This window comes from Terrapene carolina, unplaced genomic scaffold, assembly GCF_002925995.2.
Source record: "Terrapene carolina triunguis isolate 2854851 unplaced genomic scaffold, T_m_triunguis-2.0 Scaffold236, whole genome shotgun sequence".
NCBI lineage: Eukaryota > Metazoa > Chordata > Testudines > Emydidae > Terrapene > Terrapene triunguis.
The window spans coordinates 8,471,544-8,477,591 of record NW_020664587.1 but is presented as its reverse complement, the minus strand read 5'-3'; the positions used below and the strand labels follow the sequence as shown (position 1 = coordinate 8,477,591).

At 56.5% G+C, this 6,048-nt stretch overlaps 1 protein-coding gene across 1 annotated transcript in view; it reads right to left on the bottom strand.

The window, feature by feature from the left end:
- The window catches only part of LOC112122178 (methyltransferase-like protein 24), a 14,379-nt gene that overhangs the window by 6,086 nt on the left and 2,245 nt on the right, over nt 1-6,048 (bottom strand). The window lies entirely within an intron of this gene.

Here is a 6,048-nt window from a genome sequence, read left to right as displayed (position 1 = left end):
CTCTCTCCTCTGAGTCAGGCCTGAACCCAATGACCCAGTGCTGTGCTGCTGGAGTGGAAATTTCTTTTGACTGAGGTGTGATGCTGAGGCCCTGATCGCTCCTAGCCACTATAAGCTCTTCCGACACATTTCACAAAGTAGGGGCGCTAAGCCCAGTGTCCTGGCCATATTCCAACTCAGGTAATTGCACGTTGCCTGCCTAAAATTCTCCCTGCAGTTTCAGCTGTGGGGTTAACAGCAGTACCACCACCATCACGAACCGATCCACACTGGAGAAGAGGAGGGGAGCGGAGTGTGCTGCAGCTGACCAGGGTCCCCCACTGCACGGGTGAGCTCCTGTCGGCTCTGCCTCCCCAGAGCTGCTGTGGCAAAAACGGACTGTAGGGCTGACCAGCTAACACAGGAGACTGAGGGGTGCCATGTTCTTTACAAACACTACTTAACCATGTCTCACAACTTGCTCCCCCACCACACACACAACCCCCAGCAGCGGTGAGGTCCCATTATCCCCATTTTCCAAGTGGAGAAACTGAGGCACAGAGAGGGGGAGTAACTTGCCCAAGGCTACTTTGCAAGTCGGTGGCAGAGCCCAGCATAGACCCCAGTAGTCCCGGCTCTTGATCCTGTGTTCTAACTCCTAGGGAATGCTGTCTCCTGAACGAGACACTCCACAGACAGTTCCCAGGACTGTGGACCAGGAGAAGGAAACAGAAACTCCCTCCCTTCCAGCATGGGTGGAGAAGGGGCAACGTGGGAGACAAAGACCCCTTTGCGCAGGCAGGAGGCTTTGAGTACAAAGGCAAAGTCAGCTGCAGCAGGAGAATGGCTCTGTATCTGCTCTGCCTTTATCAGTGTGATCAGCAATAGGCCTGCAAACAGCCCGGAGCCTCCTGCTGCAGCTCCTGGACCGGCAGGTCGTTAATTATGGCCAGAGCCAGCCTTAAGCGTAAGCAAACTAATGACCATCTAGGGCCCCAGGGCCCAGGCAAGCTCCATCCAGCTCACAGGTTGGTCCAGCCTCCCTCTGCATAGGTAGGATCAGCAGAACCAGCTCCCCGCCGGGCCCCGTTTCAGAGCACGAAGCGGGGAGACGAAGTGGTGGAGCCTCATCAGGTCAGGGCTTTATCAAACGAAAAAGCCGGTCTTCACGATGGCTGTGCCAACCGCCTCCCTGGCCCGCCTCACCCAGGGACCGGCGTCCTCCCCCCACTCAGAGCCCACGGCTGGGTTTTCAATGCCTGCTCCCCATGCACCTCCCAGGGCTTCCACAGATACCTTTAAATCCAGGGCGAGCCCAACCCCTCCTGCATGAGGCACAGGGGACACTGGACCAGCACATATGTATCCTAGCTAAACCTTTACCCCAGCCTAGCCCATGGTCCTCCCCTCCCGGAGCTGCCACATTCTTGGCTTCATCACCCACCTGTTCCCCAATGCTTAGGGGTGGTACCAATCTGCAGACCCTACCCCCGTCCGGCTCGGGGAGGGGAGCATGGAGACGGAGGCGGGAACGAGGGAGGTGGTGAATGGTGGGGGGTGGAATGTATGGAGAGGCATGGGGGGAGTGGTGGTGAGGGGCTGGTGATGGTAAGGAGGTGGGAGGTGAAGGTAGCAAGGTGTGGGGGGGTAGAGGATGGGGTACTGGTGGGGAGGGGCTGGGAGAGATGTGGGTACTGGTGGGGGTGGGGGAGGAGAGGTGGAATGCTCAGGGGTAAGAGAGTGGAGAGGTGAGGGGCACTGGTGGGGCTGATGGGGGGAGGTGATGGAGGAGAGTTGGTGGGTGGGGCCTCTGCTGGGGGCTGGTGGGGGGAGGTAGTGGAGGTGGGGGTGGGGGCTCTGCTGGGAGTTGATGGGGGGAGGTAGCGGAGGTGGAGGATGGGGGTACCGCTGGGGGCTGATGGGGAAGGTATCGAAGATGGGGGTAGGGGCACCGCTGGGGGCTGATCAGGGGAGGGAGCAGAGGAGAGGGGGGGCACTGCTGGGGGCTGATGGGGAGAGGTAGCAGAGGAGAGGTGGGGGTTGATGTGGGGAGGTAGCAGAGGAGAGGTGGGGGCACTGCTGGGGGCTGATGCGGGGAGGTAGCGGAGGTGGGGGTGGGGGCACCGCTGGGAGCTGATGCGGGGAGGTGGTGGGGGATGGGGGCACCACTGGGGGGACTGATGCGGGAGGGAGCAGCAGCAGAGATCTGGCCTGGAACCGCAGATACTTCAGCACTCAGCTGAAGCCTGCGAGCTCCCTGCCTCCCGTGCAGTTCACAGGCATGAGGGGCAGGATGGGACACGGGTCCCCTATCAGGAGGGGAGGGGGCTGTGATTCATGGTGCTAATATCTCCTCTTAATTATCCTAGACACAAAGGGGCTGGGCCCAGCCAGGATAAGCAGCATGTGGGATCAAAGAGCAGGAGATGCGAGGGCGAGCGAGCGGGGACCCAACACGCCTGCTGGAACCTCTCCCTCCCAGCCAGAAGGAGGGTGCTGGAGGCTGGACAGCCCGCGCTGCCCGCTGGAGCCGTCCCAGGCTGCCAAATGAACTGGGGGGGGGGGAGGCTAATCTCCACTCTGATTAGGCTGAATTCCCAGCGATGAAGGTTTCTTCTTTTTTCTCCCCCCTCCGCGATAACAAATAATAATATAATCCCCTTAATCCCTTCCCCTAGGAGCCTGCATTCCGCACAGAGACAGGAAGCGCAGAGCTTCTGCCACCGCTGATAACTCAGACAATCTGGGCCCATGGAAAATGAACGAATGCCTTGGGTTGCATTATGCCCCCCAGCTGAAGAGCTCTGCCCTCCCCTCTCTGAGGATTCTCCCCACTCACCCCCCAGCCCCTCCATCACCCACGCATTCTTCTGGTTGTTCTGGGCTCCCTTCTACCTCGGGCTAGGCCCTGCCAAGGCTGCCTGGAATCCGAGCCAGGATGATATTTACCAGTACTGTGGCAGGGCCCTGACTGCCCTGACATGTCACTTTCGCCTACCCGCTCCCAGATGTCCCTGGCTTCTGCTGGCGAGACAGGCTGCATGGCATTCGGGCAGCAAAGCGTTCAGCGGGAGTGACTGCCTAGACTAGAGCCGGGCAGGGCCGTACCGCCACTGGAAGCAGCAGCCACCCTGGAGTCAGCCCGGCCGGGCTCCACCACTCAGCAACACACGCAGGGCCAAGGCCCCTCTGCTGCACACACAAGCCCTGCTTCGAAGCCCCCTTTAGGTCCCATCCGCCCCAGAACCAAGAAGAACAGAATGCCAGTCCCCTGATCTCCTCACTAGATCATGCTCCCTGACTCCCACCAGTCCCCTACTCGAATCTCCAAATCACACTCCTGCCTAAAGCCAGGAATAGAACCCAGGTGTCCTGACTTCTTCCCTCCCTCCCTATCAGTTCTGGGGCCTGGATTTTGTTTTAGACAGTTGTTGTGTACAACACTGAGCAACACACACAGCAAGTAAATCCCACCCCCTGCCCCCTACATAAAACAACCTTCGCTTTTATTCTCTAGCTCTCCTTTCCCCATGGTTTGCTGATCTCAGCTCCTCCGGTCTCCAAAACAGCTTTCAAAATTACTGGAGAGTGGAGACCTTTGAAAGCTGCCCCCAGCTGCGTCGGCTTTTGGTTTCCCTCCCCCACATGCTCAAAACATGACAGCGAGGGCCACGTTCCTGAAGCCCCACACAAAGGATGAGCAGTGCCAAATGCAGCATCAGAGCAACTGCAACCCGCCCCTCCCTCCACCACCATCACCACCTTGGCGCACACGCTCAGCTGCTCTTGCAAACCAGATGCCCAGGGTGCACATGCAGGCAAAGGGTGCGCGCGCGTTTACAAAGCGAGGCAGGGCTTTGTGAATTCGGCCCCCATTCGTTCAAAAGGCACCAGGCTGTGATTGCTTAATATCCAGTACTGCTCAGAGGAACAGTAACAGGCGATGGAAGTTGCTGGTTCAATTCCAACCAAAGGCAGTAGTGAGTGAACGTCACTGTCCTCTTCGCTGGTACGTGAAATGCGTTTGCTGGGCCTTAGTCCAGTTTCTAACGGGGAAGCAGGTACCTCCTACCACCCCCACCCCCCCATCAGAGCTGGGAGGCCTGGCTGCCAGCCTCCAGTCCTGAGGCCAAGGGTTAGGGGCTCCTGGGTGTGGCACTCTGGCATGAGTGAGAAGCGTGTGCTGCTGGGGATGGGTGATCCCCCTGGGAAAAGCAGGGGAGGTTTGGCATTGCAGCTGCAGGGAGAATTCTCACCCTTGCAATGTGGGAATGAGGCTGTGCACAGCACGAGGGTTGGAAGAACCTGATGTTGTCCCCGTGTAATTTACAGAGGCGCATGCACCCCCGTGTGCACATGGCCCCTAGCCTGTCAGTCAGAAGGCTCGGGAGAGGTCACGGCATCGCACCATCTCTCAGGAACTCCCTCCCAGATACCAGGACACTTCCTCCTCTCTGAAAATCTCGCTGGGAAGCCATTCTGGCCCGGAGATTTAAAAACAAACAAAGGGAAAGGCTTCCGCTAGCAACACACACTCAGCCCACAGGAAGCGCTGCCACAGGGGGTGACAGGGTCGAAGACTTCAGCGGGGGGTGCACAAGAAGGACAGCGTTATGGCTAGTAACAGGGGCTAGATGGTGTCATGGCTACAAGCAGCGGTCTGGCTGTCAGGAGATTCAGTCTATGCCCAGCTCTGGATGAGGTATTTCCCCACCCCCTCTCTCTGCCTCAGTTTCCCCATCCATAAAACAGGAATGGGAATTCTCCAGGCTGTGAGGGGAATTATTGGCACAGGGCATTTTGATCCTCAGCTGGAAAGCTCTGGAGAATGGGCCGATCCTGAAGTCCATCGCTAACTTCCTACTCTGACCTCACTCAGGCAACACTCCCAGTGAAATCAGTGAGAAGGGAAGGGAAATCTTGAAACCTTTCAGGCCACATCTGCTATTGAATCAAGGTGCCAGATTTGGCGGATCACAGGTCTGATCTGGCACATGCCAGGTGATTGAAGTTACCAAGTATAAAGGATGCTAGGTAGGAGTAATGACTGTGATTTTCAAAGCCAGGAATTTTAATGAGAATCGGGTGGCCAGATCTCCGAGGCAGCTTTGAAAATCTCAGTCAGCATCTATTGGGATTACACATAATGAACTGGCTACCGTGTTTGTACCTCACTGCCCCCTTCTGGCTGAAATTAGAAACACGCAACGGTGTTATGGACTCTATACTGGTAACAACTAATGAAGATTCTCCTTTAGAACCAATCATAGTGGGCTTTAGGAGCAAGAGGAGTTGAGTTCTATCCCCACTGTTGCTGCAAAGTGCTGAGTTGCCTAGGTGTGGCTCAGAGCCAGCTGCAAAGTCCTATGTAACTGTGGATTTGTGTGTATATCACTCACTCTCCTGTACCCAGGGTGTGCAAAGTCTCAGAACAGCATGTGCAGACAGGTTGTAACACCTAGGCACAGCAGTGTGTCTTAGGACACAGCAGCCTCCACGCTAAATTCCTTCCCTGATGCAGAAGTCGGACCTCGAATGCAGCTTTAATGCTGTTTTATGTTTAATCTCCCTCGTTTTGTTTAACCGTAATCTTCAATAAAAGCCTTCAACTGGCATTACATCTAGTGCCAGGGCTGTGGGGTGAGGCAGTCACTTCACCAGCGGAAACCCATCCATCCCCTTTCTGCCGCTGTTGATACAGTACCAGTCTGAACCCGTGGATACTTAGCCTGAAGCTCTCCGCCTGCACTGGTACAGACACGGCTGGTGGTTTTAGATGTCTGGATGACGCAGACAAGAACAGTCAGATGGAGAGGCTGCAAAACCCACACAAAAAGCCTCCCCCAACCTTCCAGTCACAGCAAAATCCCTGTTCATCTCTCTGCTCCCACCGGGTCCCCTGCCACCGGTGGCCGCGTATGTGTGTATAGCTGCCATGACCAGCCCTTTTAACGGGGGACCCTGTGTGTAACAAGAATGGCTGCCATGGGGCCCTTAATAGGGGACTGTGATTGATCGAGACTGTGTGTGTGTGTGTGTGTGTGTGTGTGTGTGTGTGTGTGTGTGTGT